Consider the following 20872-nt stretch of genomic DNA (forward strand, 5'->3'; position numbering starts at 1 on the left):
AATGCTCCAAAATTTTGTTATTTTTGTTTCATAGCTCGTGTGGGCTTTCGCTGCAGTGCGCATTCTAGGTAGGCTGATCAAAGCCAAATTTATTCCATCAAATTACTATCGCGGCATGGTCAAAAGCCAGTCAGTAAAACACCGATGTGCTCTGTTAATAAAACGTCCATTATTTCTTTCATAGTCCCTAAAGTTATGGGTATGAGTTCATTCTTATGAAATGATAAGGATGGTTTGGCCCACTAAAATTCAAAATCAAAAAGTGTGTAGCTTTATGACATATAATATATAATGTGAAAATTTTTATTGTGAAACTCCTTCACTTCAGTATATTATGATTAGCGTAATATATTTCAAAAGCCAGTTGAAAATTGCAGGCAGAAGTGATAGGTGAATGAAATAAGGAAAAAGTTAATGAGGTAATTTTCTCAAATAGGGACTATTTTGAATGAGCCAAATCAAATTTAGTAGAAATGTTCGCTTTACGATGACTGTCTAAAGGCAGATTTTCTGGATAGCCGTTTAATACAAGTTGAAATAAACACCCACACTCATCTAGACAAACCATCTGCAGGGATTGCCTATTAAAACAATAAATGAAAATTGCTCAGACTCTTTCATTTTCTGCCATGAGCAGAAGGCTGATATCATTTATTACTGGGAATAAGACCGAATTGGTTCACTACGAACAGCCAAGATGGAAAAACTGAAAGACCGGTAGTTATACATCAAAAAGGGCGACTTTTCTCTGAATAATTGATTGCTTCGTTTGGAAAAAAAACATATGTATATATAATGGAATATCAGCTGTTGACAGTATTTAAAACCGGATACAATTTGAAGAGTAATATTAGAAAATGGGAACACAATAAAAGAATTTTCTTGTTAAATTTGTAGGTTTTGTATGTTTTATAATAATACAGCAGCAATTCCTAAGAATTAAGTATTTAAAATTGTTATGAGAGTCAACAATAAAGCAACAGAAACCAATTGGAGTTGTTGACTTCGCAGCAGCTTCAAGCAGCTAAACGCACATGTACACAAAATGAATAGTACAATAGAAGTTTTCTTTGCAGCGCATCAGAGCAAATCACTTTGCAGCCCTTTGTGGATGCATATTTTAGCAAACTTTGGCAGTTGCCACTTTGAACTTTTATTAAATGACACAAACCTGAGACAAGCGAATACCCGCATAGCACACCTTCCGGATCAGCGAATGCCGCAACTTTGCTCGTAAAGGTCAAACTAAAGATTGTCAACACTCAGAATCATTTTTATTTAGTAAACAAGTTATTCCAAAAACAAAAATGATGATTAACTTTGTGCCACCTTGTACAATGGGAGAGGTGTCTTGAGAGAATTACTGAGTGTAGTTTTGGTGGAAGGGAGACGCCTTGATATCCCTATCGCTCAATTCGCCCAAAAAGTTGAACTTCCTGGTAAGCGTGACTCTCCCTGAGATTCCAAGGCTCGCATTAATGTACTGGCAAAATTTTTGTAATGCCCACATAAACGAAGCCCTCTAACACTTCCAAATAATAATTCTCAACAGTGACGTGGGTGTGAAAGCGCTGTCAGTTTGTTTAACGCTTTTGCCTCGCTTACCGCCAGCTCCCTTCGCTTTATTTTTTATCCAATTTAGAGTAATTATTCATCTTTATGTGTATTGGTTAAAAATCAATTAGCGCTTTCGCCGAGCTGTACCTGAGTTACGGAAAATTTAATTTCATTTAAAAATGTATGCAGTAAATAAATGACCATTAATTACTCTGTTATGTGCACGGCTTTTTATTGAATGAGCGAAAAGTGAATTAAACATCATTATTTCACCAAGGGTGGACAGCATGGCTTGAGTTGGAGGCAGTGTTTTAATTATCAGATTTTTAACCATAGATAAAATGACTTCGAGCCATTTAGTTAAACATTTATTTTATTATGCTTCAATCCATTAAGCTACAAAAAGTTATCAGGATTTTTAAATCAATCAAAATTACAGAAAAACTTGTCTTACACTTTATATGTATAGACGAAAATATCTATGGAAGAACGTAATTGGTGAATTTAAATTCATAATCATTTGATTACTATTCTGTTAATTTTTCTTTCAAGTAATCTTTACTGAAAATCACTTAAAGAGAAGTGAGAAACATTTTCTTAAATTAGCTTGTTGAATACATACCGACGCAAAATTAAATAGAAGAACAAGAACATTCCCAAGTAAAATGCGCTTACATTCATAAGCATTGCTTTACGAAGAAAATGGAGCGTGTCCGAGTAGCCTGTCAGGCCAAAATACTTATACTTATAGTTATATACAGTGCAACGTAGTTAATTGTGGGAGACTTTATTGCACATCTAAAATAACTGGCAAGAATTTTTTGTTAATTGAAATAAAGTACATTTTTTTACTGAATATTTTAATTTAGTTGTTTAATTGGTATTTTGGCACTATTATAAATCTTACTCACTTAATTGGCCGTAACAACCCGTTGCCGAGTTTCATCCTGCCGAATAATGTCTCGCCAGGTGTCTCTGTTTATCGCACACCTTTTCTAGTTTTTTTAGCCTAGAGAAGCCAGGTCATCATTAATTTGGTCCTTCCACCGGACACGAGGACGTCCTCTTCGTCGTAGACCACCAATTACCGTCTCAACCACCTCCTTCGCCCCAGCAGTTCCTTCCATACGGATGACATGACACAGTCACCTTAGTCGCTGCAGGGTGACTCATTTGACTAAGTCAATATCGCCGTAAAGCTTATACAGCTTGTGAAAGCGATAACCGTCATCTATGTGAGCAGGGCTAAATATCTTGCGAAGTATTATCCTCTCGAAAACTATAAGAGCGGCTGCATCTAATTGTTAGCATCAGAGTTACTCTTCGCTTGATTTCGAGGCTGACATTGTTGTTGCTGGTAATAGCGGAACCAGGATGTATGAACTCCTTTGACACCTTGAATTTATAGTTGTCAACTTCGATATATGGTTCAAGACGCCACGATTCCCTTCAGGACGCTAGTATATATGTACTTGGTTTTGCAATCGTTGACCACCACACCCAATCGTGCGGACTCATTTTCATACTCGCGCTTGGTATGACCGATGATATCGATGTCAGCATACGCAAGGAGCTGGGCACTTCTATAGAAAAAAGGGAACGTTTCATTCTACCCCCGTCTTGCTAACCATACTTTCCTACTTTCAAAAGTGGCAAAAAGAATCATGTGTGCAACTAAAAGAAAAGATGTACGAGGTGTGTTCAAGAAGTATCGCGAATTGTTTGTTTTTTCAAAAATTATTTATTTATTCATTAATGTCCATTTGGTCCCCTTCAAAGCAATCCCCATGAGATACTATACACTTGTGCCAACGTTCTTTTCCAATCCTCGAAGCACTTCAAAAAATCTTTTTTTTTTTATCTTGTTCAACTTCTCCTTCGATGCCGTCTTTATCTCATCAATCGTAGCGTAGCGTCGTCCTTTCATGGGCCTCTTCAGTTTCGAGAACAAGAAAAAGTCATAGGGGGCCAGATCTGGGGAATACGGTGGCTGTGGCATCATTAGTTTGTAGTTTTTGGCCAAAAAGTCGCGCGCAAGCAACGATGTGTGAGCAGAGGCGTTATCGTGATGCAAGAGCTAATTTTTGTCCTTCCACAAATCCGGGAGTTTCTGGCGGATTCATTCGCGTAAATTGCGCATAACTTGCAGGTAATATTCCTTATTGACCGTTTTACCTTTTGGCAAGAACTCTTGATACACAACGCCCCTGCAATCGAAGAAAACGTTAAGCAAAACTTTTACATTCGACCGAACTTGGTGCGCTTTTTTCGGTCTTGGTTCGTGCGGCAGCTTCCATTGAGATGATTGAGCTTTTGTTTCCACGTCATAACCATAAACCCACAATTCGTCACTAGTTATGACCCGCTGGAGCGGATTTCGGTAGTCGCGGACACAGTCCAACATCTCATTAGCAATGTTCATGCGATGCTGCTTTTGATCGAAATTGAGCAGTTTTGGCACGAATTTTGCGGCGACCCGTCTCATGCCCAAATCATTGAAAAAAATCGAATGGCACCAGCCAATCGATATGTCTAGGTCATCAGTAACTTCTCTAACGGTGATTCAACGATTGGCCAATACCATTTTCTTCACTTCATCAATTTTTTCGTCTGTTGTTGAAGTGCTCGGGCGTGCGGCACGCTTTTCGTCGTTCATATCTTCTCGGCCTTCTGAGAACATTTTGTACCACCGATAAACGTTGATTTAGTCCAAAGTGGCTTCTCCGTATGACACAGTCAACATTTGGAATGCACTCGCGCACTTAATTTCAGTTTTCACACAAAATTTGATACTGGCTCTTTGATCCATCTTTTTGAATGGGTAAAAATCGAAGAGCAGCCGAAACACGTGCAAGCAAAGCAACTGTCAACAATTAACTGAACATTCAAAATGGCCGAAACTCGTCGGCATGAGTGAGAGACATGAATACAAACATATCGCCACAAAAAAATCGAAATTCTGATATGCGTAACCTGCGAAAATTAAAAATTCGCGATACTTTTTGACCACTCCTGGTACTTTGCGACTAAGAGCTTAATCTCGCCCAATCAGCATGGATTTATCTCGGGTAGGTCTACAGTTTCCAACTTGGCTGCTTTTGGTGGATATTGCTTTCAACTTTTATCGAAGGTTTTCAAGTCGATTGTAGTTACACACTAAAGCTTATGATAGAGTTTCTCATACAATTCTATTATGTAAATTAGCTTCGCTTTGTTTTCATTCTGCTTTCTTTCAATGGTTGAAGTCTTATTTATCCTATATACGATGTGTGTTAATGATTGGGGATGAATGTTCGGAACCTTTCTAGAGTCTATTCTCTTCGCTCAATTTATTAATGATATTAGTAAATGCTTTTCGCTTGTCAGCTTTCTTCTGTATGCTGATAATTTGAAAATATTTTCTGCAATTATTAGAAATGAGGATGTTCCTATGTTGCAAACGAAAATGAATGCGCTCGTTCGCTGGTGCAATATCTCTCGCATATCTCCAAGTATTAAGAAATGTTCTCATGTCGCTTTCGTCAAAACTCAAAATGTTTTCCAGTCATTTTATAGAATTATTAATACTTTACTTCAATCTGTTCACTTCTTACTCAATCTTAGGTTTTGTACGGCGTAATAGCTCGATGTTCTGGACTCTTACACTCACAAAATACTTTTTACTTCCTATGTCCTATGATCGTTCTACATTAGAATATGCAAATTTTATCTGGAGGCCTTGTCACCAATTTGCAGTTGGGAGAATTGAACGTTTTCCTTAAATATGCTCTCAGGTCGTTAAAATTCTCACATTCTATCCCTTCCCATATTTTCCCTTCCTATATTTCTCGTTTGGTTTTAATTAACTTAAAGTCTCTAGAGAGTAGAAGGTATATATTCTCACTGTCTTTTGTTTTTAGTGTAATTAAAGGAGACATTGATTGCTCATCCCTATTGCATAGCATTCACTTTCACATTCCTACAGATCTCTACGCAATACTTACCTATTTAATCTTAAATTTCTTAACACGCTCTAAGAGATCTCAATGAGATCTCGAGTTCTCTTCCGTTTGACGTTTCAAAGAATGAATTTTATAAATTTCTTAACTCTTTTTTAATTGATTTAATAACTATCTGTAGTAATTTAAGCTCATATTAAATTTATGTGATCTGTAAAAACAGTAATTATGTTTTTGACTTGAAATAAATGAGAGTTTAAGAGATCGCTTGACAATGGGTCACCTCATCTAAAACCTCTTTATAAAACCAATAATGTTATATTATTATTCCGTGAGGAAATTTATTTTTCGTTTAGACAAAAACTGTTGAAATTGGTTCTTAATCGCTTAATCCATGTTTGTCCATATGGAGTGGCATTTTGGACAGGCTTTATTAAAAAGTATTTCTAAATAGTTATGTTTAAAAAATATATGTATCCAAGTAAAACGTACACACATATATAAATAATATTCTTACATGCAAAATTTTTATATTATTTTATCTTAGTTTCCATTGGGAGAAATTTTACTAATTTCAACGGGTGCGCAATTAGGCACAAAGTACTGTAACTAAAAGGGGCGTATGATTTCATTTGCCCGTGTTTTTCGCTAGAAATTATTTCCGATTTTAAGCAAGCGTTTGGATTGTTTACTGCTTTCATTGGAATGTGGAAGCTTTTTGCCACCTGCTCACTTCAAACGTTAATTCAAGTGCCCCCTCTGAGCTCTTCAATCACAAGTTTCGTTTTGAATTATTTCTGTGAATGAATATTTGCGGCGAATAAATCTAATTCAGATTTCTCCTCGATTAAACCTTGACCTCTTTTTGCCGCTGCTTTAAGCTTAAGTGGGTAGAAACGTACTTTGATTCTTGATTTAATATTTCAGTTCTTAGCTAAGGAAAATGTTAAATAAAACAACAATAATTAATTATATGAGAGAATTAATTAAAAAATGGTAATTTCAACTCCCACCGCTTAGATACCCGCTACTGCATCTGTATGAGGATTGTACTGTTAAGTTTGTACGCACAAAGGCCAAACACAAGCTCGAGGCTCGAGTAAAAGCGAAAAGATGTCTCTAAGCTGGAGAGTAGCTCACCTTACTCTAATTTATGTATACAAGAAATATTGTTTTTTAGATAGTAGGTATCTTACACCTAGCACACCCCTGTGCAAAATATAGCACAGATTAGAGATCGCTTTTTGAAAAAAGCTTTCGACCTTATCAAACAAACATTAAACAATACGCTAGACCCACACTTCGAAATTATAGGCTGTTTGTATGAATCTACATATATTAAGTATTCGGATTCAGGTTTGTGTTTAGGAAAAGTAGTATCAGTCCTGACAGGTGCGTTAGCAATAGTTCACATTGATTTTGTTGCGAATTAAAGAATTAAAAATGAATCCCTTGCAGTGAAAATACGTCGGACTTTGGACTGCCAATGAAGTGCATTATACGCCTGCTGAATTAACTGCATATTAATTAAAAAAGCATGTTGTTTCTTTCGAAAAACAGAAAAAAGCAATTAACAAATATTCAGTATCAAAATTTCGGTTGGATATTGCAAATGAAACTAAAAAGGTTAATAGACCTGAATACGCAAGAGTCCGATATAAATTGGTTTACACGATACAGTCACCGGATCTGAAAATTAATTTCCAGCGAAAAGGTTAAAAAGCTAAATTCTGAAGAAATATTAGACGGGCAGATTTTTTTTTTTTTTTTAAATGGAAATACTTTATTTGCAATCTATCTTAGAATACAGATATTCAGCAAAAGAGATCTTATTACCTATTGACAGCATAGTGTTTACACTGGTGCAAAACTACATAGAAAACTATAGAATTTTTTCTTTTTACAATTCTTATGCATATTTTATGTTATTAGATTTAATTTTTTACTCGAAAATTGTATAACTTACTTCATGTATAACTTATATTAGAATTTTAAAATTTAGTGGAGCATTTTAACAATTTCATATTTAGCTCTTTTTTTTTTGTGTTTTCTTTTTGTTTTTTTTATTATTATTATTAAATTGACAAATTTAAAGGAATGGCAAGTCTAAGACATGATTGCGTTTTAATTGTCTAATTTCACTGGTTGTGTCCAACAAGTATATAGCATTTGTGTTTACATGATTTGACAATCGTTCAATGTATCTCTTAGAATATACTGAGATTTCTCTCTTAACAAATTGAATACCTAGATCCATGTGTATGGCTTCGTTTGTGATAAACCAAGGTGCATTAACAAGTGTTCGTAAGGTCTTTGACTGGTAGCGTTGCAAAATCTCCACATTGGACTTACTAGCAGTTCCCCAAAGCTGTATACCGTAGGTCCATATAGGCTTCAATATATAGCTTTATACAATCTAACCTTGTTTTCTAGACTAAGTTGCCACCAAGTAGCCAGTACATTCTTTTGGTTTTATTTTTAAGCTGTTGATGCTTAGCTTTAATATGATTTTTCCATGTGAGCCGTCGATCAAGATGCACTCCCAAGTACTTGACTGTGTCGCTAGTAGGAATTTGATGACCATTTAAATACACTGGAGGACAGATGATAGAATTTCTGTGGTGGTGATCAAAATCAATACCTCTATATTTGTCGGCTGGAATATAATAAAAAGTACACTGAAACAATTGTGAAAAAAAGGAAAAATTTTTGAAAAAAATAATAATTATAAAATTTATTAATTTGTTTATTTTTATGTTTAATAGGCAAGTGGAATGAAGATACGTAGCACGTTCCCACGACAAACGTTTCTACGTTACTGGAACAACCCGTATTTATATCCGGTCAAGGATTGTCACTCCAATAGATTATTGGAGAATATTTCTGCTGCTACAAAAAAAAAAAAAAATAATAAAAAAATTCTTAGGAATATCACACGGACCACATTCGACGAATGAAGATTTTGAACTTCTATATGCTATCTACTTTGTAAGATAAAATAATTCTTTTTCACAAAAACGCAAATTATGTCAAAGTTTCTACTCTTTTGAACAGTCTGGTATGGCATAGAAAAATATATTCTTTACATTTTAGATAAATGTAATTCCCAGTAGTTTCATTCATAAAATAGGGGAGAACATTTTTTTGGATGATTTTATCCCCCTCTAACTGCGCAATATATGGGTGTCTTTGGTAGTTTTGGCGGGAAAGGGCTAAAAGTACACGTAGCAGTGGGATATAGCAGGCTAAAATGTATCACAACAATATATATATGTATGTATATAATTGGCGGTTACTCCCTTTTTGGGTGTTTCGCCGAGCTCCTCCTCCTATTTGTGGCGTGCGTCTTGATGTTGTTCCACAAATGGAGGGACCTACAATTTTAAGCCGACTCCAAAGGGCAGATATATTTTAAGAGGAGCTTTTTCATGGCAGAAATACACTCGGAAGTTTGCCATTGTCTGCCGAGGGCGACAGCTATTAGAAAAATGTTTTTCTTAATTTTGGTGTATCACCGAGATTCGAACCTACGTTCTCTATGTGAATTCCGGATGGTAGTCACGCACCAACCCATTCGGCTACGGCAGCCGAAGTCATAGACTTCCTAATACACCAAAAATGAGATAAAGGAAAATGTGTAAGAGTTAACTTCGTTAGTGCGCATTGAGAACATTGTTTTGGTAAAATTTCAGTATATGTACATACAATACTTATACATATGTAATAATGTATGTGTCCCATATACCTACATTTTCCGAACGCATTTAGTTAAACTATTGTTGTGGAGTTGTGCATGAAGAAAATTTTCAAATAATACTTAAAACTTGAGTATGACTTAATGTATGATTGCCTTGTCTATCTATGAAATTTAACAATAGAAATGCTTATATTAATTTTATGTTGCTTATATTATAATTTATAATTATAATAAACATGAGGTAGTAAGGACTGTAGAGAAATCTTTGGAGGGCAAACAATTCACTTTGGCGGCCTTTATAGACATAGAGGGCGCCTTTAATAATATTACGGCGGAGTCAATTGTTACGGCTCTAAATAGGCTAGGGGTGGAAAGACCTATCTATCTCTGGATCTCGTCCCTGCTTGGTGGTAGGGAAATAAATGCTGTGGCAGGAGGGGCTAGAATCACTAGATTCGTAAATAGGGGCACACCGCAGGGCGGCGTCATCTCGCCTCTCCTTTGGCTAGTAGCTGTGGATGAAGCTTTAACTCGCTTAAACCGGGGTGGAGTAAAGGTGGTAGCATATGCCGATGACTTGGCCCTAATGGTCTCAGGTCCCTTCCCATCAGTAATGGCTGAAATTTTGGAAGGTGCACTGGCTGCACTCAGTAGTTGGGCTGCCAATTGCGGTATCAGAGTCAACTCTGACAAAACGGAGTTGATGCTATTCACCAGAAAATACAAGCCTCCACCTTTTAAGCTTCCTAGACTTAACAACCAGTGTCTCTTTCATCAGAAGTCAAGTATCTTGGTGTAATACTTGACCCCAAGCTCCACTGGAAGCTGCACATAGAAAATCAAGTTAAGAAGGCCAATATAGCCTTCTTCTTCTTCTTCTTCGTCTGGGAGCGGGGGTTTACTCTAAGTCAGCCAGCATTTCGGCCTCCTTTAGACTGCCGGAAACAAGCAGCGTTTTTCAAGCAGAGGTCTTCACGATCCTGCAGGCATGCAAAATGCTTCGGAATCGCTGTTGGGAGGGATACATTAATATTTTTCCCTATAGCCAAGCTGCAGTCAAAGCACTGTCGTCGCCGTATTGCAGCTCTCTTCTCGTGAACTGCTGTAAGGAGGAACTCAAACGTCTCGAGCGTGTAGGAAACATTTCCCTCATAAAGCGAAATGAATTTGCCCATGAGCTTGCCAGGAAGGGGTCGGCAGAACCGGTTTCAGCTGTCCCCTTCTCAGACATCGGTATCCCCTTGGCCGTCGTTAAAGGGAAACTACACAATTTTTTTCTGAAAAAGCGCAAGACAGATGGAGGTCTGTCTCATCGTGCGCTATTTCAAAAGCACTATGGCCTCAATACGATAGAAACAGAACGCTTAAGGTGATGTGAATCCCCCGCCATTCAATCTCCAAACTCATTGCGGTGTTCACTGGTCACTGGGTGATCGGAACTCATGCGGAGAAGCTTGGAATTCCGTACAACCCCTATTGCAGAAGCTGTGGGGATACTGCAGAGAAAAAGACTGTGGAACACTTTTTCTGCAGATGTCCGGCTTTGGCGGCTAGGCGCTTGAGATTCCTCTGCGTCCCCTTTGGGGATGACTTGATGAAATTCTCCAGCCTAGGTCCCTTTTCTCTCCTCCGCTACATCAACAGCACTGAATGGCTGTAGACGGTTTTCTCTCCTCCCTAAATCCGTTCACAGGTAGTGGTCCACATTATGGTATCAAAACGGCACGTAAGTGCTACTTGTAGTGTACCTGGGGTACTCTTGTCATCTTACCTACCTACCTATAATTATTATTATTATGATTATTGTAATTTCCATCAAAACAACGCAATAATTCCAGCACCGCGTGAGTTATGTAATGTATGGTATATGGTGTAGAACTACTAATAATTGGTGATGATTCAGAAGAAATTGTATTCTATACGTGTCTAAAAGCATAGTTTACTTAATAAAGGTCTTTTAGAGGCGAAGGATTTGAGATTAGCGCGTGTTTCCTTTCACAACCAATTTCAGAACTGTTTTTGAGACTGTTTTGAGGTTTCGCAATTTATCACGAATAGACTCACATGGGGGCAACGCTTGCATATTGCTCAAAAGAAGATAATCTACATGCTATTGGTGAAATACTTTTACATCCAGAAAAACTCCCAAGGCAAATACTTTGAGACGATTTGATGTCGAGGTTTGAGGGTGAATCGCCCCTTCGTACGATTCGGAATATTCAATTTCATGGATATTGAAAACATTTTGCTGCATTTATTTCCATTTGAGTTTCTTTCTCTCTAAAACAGCAATCTTTACATGCATCAATGCTTAACTGTTTCACCATAACTCTTCTGGCGCTCACCGCACATCATCGCCATTGTTGAACTGGGAATGAACGAATAACCACCACATAAACTAAAATAAACATTTAGAGTGGTGCGCTACTGAACGAGTATTACTCGTAAAAGTTATGACAATTTATGCAGCCTTCACGTAAGGCCAACAACACGTTACAGCAATAACAACTAGAATGCCAAAAGGTGAATAATGGTTTCTCACCTAACTATAAGTCAACCACTCGTAAATAGACATATGGAATGTAATATGTACGCAGCGTGACACGAATTCATGAGCATCGGCATTCACATAAACAAAGGGTTGAAGTTAACGCCGAATGTTATGTTTTGTACCGTAGCCTGATTTCCTTTTTTGTTTGGCAACGAAACTAATTTCAACCTTGTATTTTTTGTTTTTAATTTTTTTGTTCAATACTTGTTAGTACTCTGATGCTCTGATGCTCTTCTTTTGTATTTTTATCGACCAATAATCTCTGTCGCAATTCGTGCATTTTTTTACTTGCGCTTTGCAAATTTTTATTGTGCAGCTGGCTTTGCTCTAGTTAGTGGCCTGACGCCACCAATAGTTTTTATATATCTTTGAGAAATTTATATTCTTCAACAAAATGTACAGAGAAATCATTATTGTATGTTGTAGTCTTAATTGTTTCAAATTTTATTGGCGTAGCTTTGGACAAAGTCATCCTTAGTGGTTTTGAATCGTTCTCTAAACCCCGGGAGTTAGGACAAAGTACATCAATAGGCTTTTCAGAGTTATGATAGTTTGCCCGAGTGCTTCGAGTTTTATATTAGGACAATCACGCTTGACTGAGCTACAACTGTTATGATTTCTTTTGTTGATGCTGGCTAAGTATCTGAAATATAATTAATGAGTTCTTGATCCTGCCCGTGGACTTTCCTATCCGCACACATAGTGTGCACTCGCAGTGGCAGCAGCTTCGTTAGTGGGGGCTCTGTTGTTTTATGGAATAGGATAATCACAATCAAAAAGGGCTCATAAGAGAAACGTCTGAAGTGAAAGACAGAGAAAAAGTGGTTGTCCTCGCGTGGTTTGAACCAGTGCAGCCATAAAAGCCGGTCGAGAAAGAATTCGCAGAAACCCCCTTAGAAATTATTTTCAGGGAAATTAATATATCGACCACACTCATGCCAAGACTAATTAGAGATGATCTCCCCATAAAAGCCTTTAGTCGCTCAACTTTTCACAAGTAACCACCCAACGGTGGCTAACAAACAATATCTTTCGGTTCACAGAAGCAAAATATTAGACGAATCTGAATCCATTGGACTACAGTTTGTGGCCAGAATTGGAGCACACGGCTTATAGAAGACATCACAATAAGTTGGACAGTCTCAAAAAATCTTTGATTCGAGCAGTGACGTCAAAATCTATAGAAACCTTGCGAGCTGCGATAGTTGAATCGCGTAATTGTTCGAAGGCTTGTGTAAAACCAAATGGTGACCATTTCAAATGAAAAATTTAAAATATTTTTTTTAATACATATTTTTATGTTTAAATAAAACTAACTGCATTGAAAAACGTATTATAATTTCATATCTATAACGAACTTAACTTGTAATAGAACTTATGACAGCACCAAGCATATAAGTATCATACATATATAGGAGGGCGGTTCGATAAGTACACGTGTTTGCTTACAACGGGCATTACTGAGGGAAGTTGGTGTCAGCATCGTGTGGTAACATTTATCAATCGACGGAAAAACAATTTTTCAGACTGACTGATAGATTAATTTGGATTTGGTTGTTATTCGAATAGAACGTGTTTCGTGATTTTCGCTAAGATGAAAAAAGAGAAGTATCGTTCGGAAATTCGCTTTTTGTTTTTGGATGGTAAAAAATGCGAGGAGATAAAACCAAAGTTGGATGCTGTTTGCTGTCTGTGAAGACGTTTGGCCATCTATGACCATAGTTAAATATTGGTTCAACGATTTTAAGCATGGGCAAACATCCGTTTTTGATGAGGAGCGACAAGGACACCCTGCAGACGTGGTTAACAAGGAAACCATTCAAAAAGTCCGCAACATGATTCTCGCTGATCAACGAACGAATGTGTGGAAAGTAACAGAGACCATAGGTATGCCGACTGGAATGGCAATTAATATTTTACATGAAAAGTTGGCGATGAAAAAATTGTCGACATCAAGCGATAGAGCAGTGTTTGTTGTTACCGTTGATGAAAATTGGATTCATTATTACACACCAGAAACTAAGCAAACAATGGGTTTCTCCCGGTGAATGTGCTCCAAAGAAGGCGAAGACAGTTCCATCGGCGAGGTCATGGCGGCGATTTTTTGGGATGCGAACGGCGTCATCCTCACGGATTTTTTAGAAAAAGGAATAACGATCACTCTACAATACTGCAGTGAGTTATTGGACCCCTTCCACAAAAAATGAAAGAAGTACCGCCGCATTTTTCGAGAAATAAAGTTCTGTTTCACCACGATGACGCATCTGCACATTCATTCGAAATGATTTATTTTGTGATAAAAAGTAATTTCCATCATCTTGTACTTACAACTCCTTCAGCATTAAAAAAAAAATGAATCATGCTGGAGTTTATTGTTTTCTGACTGGGCTTTGAACTTTTTATTGTGTAATTTATTTTTCGGTTATCAATTTTAAAAATGCTGATACAATTTTGAATCGCCTCGCTCGGGAGATTTGTTCTTATATTATATGATACAAGTCGTGTTGTTTGAAATTACTTATACGACATGTCATTCCCCAGTACTGCTCATTTAATTCCATGCGTTGTATAGCAAAGATTACGACATGTTTACCGGATTTCTAAGAAAATCCTTTGCTTCCTTCAGCACTTGAATTTTACTGTTTAAAATAACTTGTTCATTTTTTGAATGTACTGTGAAATGGTGAAACTGCAATCTCAGTCCGAAATTTTTCACTCACATTTCATTGAGTGAAATTCAGCACAGATGTGGTGAGTTGAATTTGAATTGTATAGCTAGTGGCTGCATCTGATAGTGACATGCAATTTTATTTATATTATTTATGTTTTCTATGCCAATTCCTCTTCGTTGAGTTATATGCAAATATATATACATCCACATATGTGCATGAAGGAGCATTACTATAAATAATTTGTTGTGATGACACGGTCCTTTACCAATATTTTGGGTGCTAAAACGTAACAGCAATAAAAAGAAACTATCGGCGGGAATATAGTTGTCATTATATGTAAACTACTTTTTATATCCATATTTATAGCTGTACATGTATAGGTACAGGGTTTGATTGAAAAGTAATGAGCTTTATTTGTTTAAGCAATTTTATTAAACCTTTTGGTTTATATAACTAATAATAGCTCTGACAGCAGCCTCTTTCGTTTAGGGCTGTTGCCGGCCAATGCTTATCTGGTTTCCTAGAAAGTGAGAGTCCATCAGCAAGCTGAATGTCTCACTTTGCTTCTCCGTGAAGGAGCCATCAGATTTCCTAAGTGACTCCAGCTTTGCGGTTGGGTCCCTTTTCAGGATCCTAACCAATTTTGCCGTGTCACTCAGAGATTCAATACCGCCGCAGAATTCCCTAAAAGAAGCCCTTTTCGACTCACGAATTAGCTTCTTGTAGTTCCTCTAAATATGACGGTATCGTTCCCAGTCCTCAGTAAGATTAGTCTTGAGGGCCCGGCTTAGATGTTTTCTCGACTCACGCCTAAATCCCCTGTTCTTTCCGGAGTCTTGGTGGTGTCACGTCAAAGCCCCGCAACGCCTCCCTAAACTTCTGCCTGTCTGTTTTCCTAGGGTTTCGGGAGGGCAATGGCATTTGTGCCTCCTCGCCACACTGAAACTCAATACACCTGTGGTCCGGGCACGAATCTTCGGCAAGAACTCTCCAGTTCCTGATTGACCACCCAAATTTTGAATTACTGAAGGTGCCTGCCTTCTAGCAGTGGGCTGTCTGCCCTTGTTGTGTATGTTTAGGCAAGAGGAAGCGATAAACTCGAATAGCCGAGAGCCCCGCTTATTGCATTTGCTGCTGCCCCAGATTGTATGCTGAGCATCAGCATCGCAGCAGAGAACGAGGCCCAGACTGTGCTGCTCACAGAACCTTACGAGACTAGTGGCCTTCCCAGGTGGTGGCCGTTCCAGGGTATCGTAAGGAAAATAAGCAAATGCTATCACAAATCTCAGCCATCCGCTTCTACCCTTATAACACACCTCAGCAGCTACCAGGTCCTGACAACAGAATTGCTCAAGACTCGTAAAAGTGAGAAGGGATGATACTATAAGACCGGACAGGACATTCGCTGTGGACAGATCGGGATCTGGAATCCAGCAGATGACCTTCCTGAAGGATACACTCTCCTTACTGTAGACCGCGAAGCTAGTGGTCCCCATGGGCGGCACGTTATTGACAGCGGTCCTGATCCACTCAAAGTTGTGGTGCCGTCCTTTGTCTCATAGCCCTTCGCCTTGGCTTCAGGACCGGAGGCAACAACCCAACGCATCAGCCGGCTTTTGCAGAATTTAATTTCTGCATCAGTCAGCTGATGGACAGGCCCCAGTTTTCCTATCACAGCCACAGGTCGTGGGCCAGTAGCCTTCTCGCTATAAGATGGCTTGGCCACACCCTTGGATGTGCTCGGGCGAAGATCCAGCTCGCCATCCTCCACTGACGAAATTTTCGCCGGGCAGACAGCTGGGTTGGACTTGTTGTCGAGGCGACGGTTAGACCGCGGCCCAGCAGAACCATCGCCCGCCACATTGACTGGCGCCGATATCACGCTCGTACCTTGGGGGGTCGTGGCGCGAATATCAGCATCAGCCTTAGGGCAGGGAGGTGTGCTGCTCTCAGCCACCGTCTTCCTCCGCTTACGTCTTTGAGCGAGACAATTTGGGAGCGCCAGTGGCTTCTGTTGGTGTGACTTCCGCCCATCGAGGCCTTTTGGAGGACACAGACGCAGACAAATAAGGACGTACAGCAAGTATATATAAAATTTTTAATTGAATTGGTAAAGTGTAAGTCTTTGCTCTTAACAAACGTCAACACAACAGAAATAAGTAAGAGTGAGAAACTGGTATGATGTAATACAGTAAATTTAATATCGTAAACGAAAAATAGTAAAATTTTCCGGGAATTTCTAGAGCTTGACTTTTCCAGCAATAATTTAACAAGGTTTTGGGTCTAAAACTTTTTAATTTAATACAATATAAAGAGCTACCGGGAAAGCCATCCTCATACTGAAGGACATAATTATTTAGGTCATATCCAATTAATTTGGTTATGCGACATGATGTCCACAACTTAACCCTTTTCGAGATATTCCATTTTACAGATTAGTTAAAAACTAAGAAACATAAAAACATTTTTTGCCCCCATTTTGTCCACCTTTAAATAAAATGCTATTTCAAGTAATTTAACATTCACTTGAATCATTTTTCTATAGAGGCTTCAATTCATTTTAAATTCACTATTTCTAAACTATTTCTCTCTGATGGCTCGACTAATTTACTCGCCATTTACCGAGTACGTTGCCTGATGATGTCGCTCAAAAATTCAGCTTGCTTTTTTGCTATTGCTATTTCCGATTGTGTCTAAGTTGGCTTCTAGTCCGCTAATTGATAGAATATTTATCCTGTTTTCATTCCTGTATCACTTAATTTACATATGTATTTTCCAAATACTTTTTATTAGGTAACAACAGTGTCACCAGCTGCCCTGTATGCCCAAGGAGTCTGCTATATGTCACTAGGCAAAAATTCTGCTTCCAATTAAAGATTTTACCATTTTGCCGTATTCTTACATATATTTTTTCCTCTCTTTTCAGCATTTTTTTTTAAGTAAATGGCATTAAGCCAAAAATGGGCCTTATCGCTGTACACCATAAGTTAACTGGAGTACGCGGTGAACACTTTTCACTGGGCTTCGATTTTCAATTTTTAGTATAGCTGTCCGATTTGTGGATGTTCTTGAGGCTTAAGTCTTTCCATGATGAAATGTCATTGAATACTGAAAAAAATTAAGTATTTAGATAAACAGTGGACACGCGTGATCTGGCGAAAGACACCATTGGAAAAAGTACCTCCAATCTGATCTCCCTTTATTTACACTATATGAAAAAAAGTAAAATGGCGGCCCCTATGTTGGCGACCTTTGTTTTTCTTAAGTGGCATTGTCTAATGTATTTATATTGGAGCCATTTATGTGAAGTAAGTATGTGAATATTAGAAACTATTCACTTTTTCTTCTTGTATTATGAAAATAGACACCTGGGGATAATGCGAGCAATATGAATTTGGATAATCAATATTATTTGCATAAATAATTAGTTAACACGTACAGAGTTCAGGAACAATGCCAACGTGAGTCTTTAAATTTAATAAGGAACCACTCTTCTCTACCCTTTTCCATCCAACTACGTACTCGTATCTGTATTTTCTGTGCAAGGCCATAAGAAACATACAAATAATTAAATTGTATTGCTATTTATATATGTATGAGCATTGTCTAGTGCACTCGAAGTGAAATTAGTGCACTGTCCATAAACGAAGAGTTTTCAAATTATGCAATTAAACAATTGATAATTATAATGATTCAATATATTGGCCCAGAGGGAGCGCTATTTGCATGCATAGCATCTAATTAACGATAAATGGAAGCCAATTTAGAAAGCAAATAGAGTAATTGCAAAATAAATGATAATAGTGCAAATTCATTATCACATTAGGTGGAAGAGTGAGTTGCAAATGAAGATTAAATTAAAAAATTCAAATTAAATTGAATATTTGTCAAGAATATAAGACAATTATTTTTTCCCTTAACAAATATTTCAGTTAATAATTGCTTAAATTCTTATAATTCGTTTTCAAAAAACACACGTAAAATTCAGAAAAATTCACGAAATTTTTATTTAAATCGATGGTACAGCCCACTTAATTTAATGTTTTATTATTATTTCATGCAAATGTTGACCGCGACTGCGCTTCAAATGGTCCATCCGCTTAGTTACCGGTATAGTACTTAGTTATCACATATAAATGTTTTAATGTTGAGCTTCAACATAGCCCCACAAAAAATAATCTAAAGGCGTTATATCGCACTATCAGGGTGGCCAATTGACAGGTCCCGAACGTGAAATAAAATGTTCACCGAACTCGCCTCTCAACAAGTCCATTGTTACGCGTGCTGTGTGGCATGTGGCACCGTCTTGCTGAAACCACATGTCATGCAAGTCAAGCTCTTGCATTTTGGGGGAAAAAAGTTCCATATCATTTCATGGTAGCGAGCGCTCACCATTCACAGTTATGTTACGATTCGCAGCATCTTTGAAGAAGTACGGTCCAATGATACCTCCAGCCCATAAACCTCACCAAACTGTGACCTTCTCTCTATACATTGGTAGCTCCTGCAATTCTTCTGGCTGATCTTCACTCCAAAATCGACAATTCTGCTTATTTACGTACCCATTGATCCAAAAATGAGCTTCGTCGCTGAACACAATTTTTCGACTTTAAACTTTCTTAACAGAACACACATTTTTATAATAAAATTCAATGACTTGCAAGCATTGTTCGTTTGTAAGACGATTCATGGTTAAATTATAGGCCAAACTGAAGATGTTTGACAGTGAAACAAAACACGAAACGTGCGTCAGCTGTTTAAACCAACTGTTTAAAAAGATAATAGCTAAAAAATCACCCTTTATATTATAGGAGCAAAAACAATGTGATGCTGATTCGACAGAAAGTGTGTGTTGCATTTGTCAACAGAATGAAAGTAAAGTAAATATGCTCCAAGTACGTCAACTGAAGTTAAAGAAAAACTGATTGAAGTGACTCGGGGAGTACCTAATTTGACGTCAGTTGGCACAAATTTGATGAACAATGCTCTTCTCAGTTTCCTTAACAGTGGAAAAAGAGTATTCGTACATTCCAGTTGTCGGAAACGATTTACTGAGAGTAAAAGTGTTTCAGCTGGAAGAAAAAAATTGAAGATTGTGAACTGTCAGCCCTCCGAAATTAAAGTTTAGGAAATCTTCAAATTCCTCTTTTGATTGGGATAATAATTGTTTCATTTGCAGCAAATCATTAATTGGCAATAAAAAAGTGAAACAGCATCACAGTGTATCTGTTGTCACTTCAGAGTATAAGAAACACAAAATACTTCGTATTATAAAAAATATCAGAGACTAGTTTTCTCGATCTCTACTTTCAAGAATAAATTCTATCAATGATTTAAGATCCATTGGTACAAGATACCATCGCTTGTGTTATATCAACATTTTAAAACAGGAGCAGACACCAGAAAAAAAAACCAATTGATCCACGAATTAAAAATGTTAATGAGGCTATGGATGAAATAATAGATTACATTGATAATCATCCCGATTGTCAGTTTTCTCTAGTCGAATTAATGAATGTGGTGCCGAATAATCCGCTGGCTCCTAAAACCATCAGAAATCGACTAGAAGAGTATTATGGAGAAGATCTGGTTGTGTCAAATCATTTAGGATTGTCGACTCTTTTTTGTTTTAAAAAAAAGCATCATGACATTTTAAATAAATCTTTTGTCGACTCTACTTTGGAGGCTGAGGATGAAAACATTGGAAAAATTAAAGAAAGTGCAGATATAATCCGAACTGAGTTTATTCAACAAAAACCATGTTAACAAAATATCCAAATATAATGAAAAAATCAGCTCTTCTTCATTCATGCATTCACTAGATGTGATACTACATCTGCTTATTATAATAAAGGGAATGTTGAGAATGTATATCAAAATGTAAATTCTAACATCATCCAGTACTAAATATTTGTATTAAAGCTATTGATGTAGTTATCAAATCTGGCAACCTTTAATGTACTTGTCAAAACCTGGAAATAAAGTTTAAGTCATTCATTGTAAATCCATCCACGTGTGCTTTTCTTTCTTAAAAGGGAAGAATATTTTTATTAAAATTTTTAATAATGATAATAAATTACGTGCAGCTGCTGAAACTTTCATGATTGAAGATGTACTTTTTAATGAAGGTATTAATTGCGTTCTTACCATGTATGGTGCCAAAACTGCCAACTGAGGTACTAACGTTTCATCACATTAGCTGCAAAGGACAAGAGCGTCCAACTCAGCTCATTGCCTCCAACAGAGGATGCAGCAAAACTCTACATAAAAATAGTCTATCTACAAGTTCAACAATGGAAGCATGATTCATTATTGTCTCCTGAGGAATGGGACTGGCAAAAAAACGGTTATTTGAAACCAATAAAAATGACGCAACCTGCAGCACTCAGCAATGTTTTGAAGATTTTATTTTGCTCTTGCAAAACAGGCTGTGGAGCAGCTTGCGGTTGCAGAAAAA

Source organism: Anastrepha obliqua, chromosome 2 (genome assembly GCF_027943255.1).
Source record: "Anastrepha obliqua isolate idAnaObli1 chromosome 2, idAnaObli1_1.0, whole genome shotgun sequence".
NCBI classification, from domain to species: Eukaryota; Metazoa; Arthropoda; class Insecta; order Diptera; family Tephritidae; genus Anastrepha; species Anastrepha obliqua.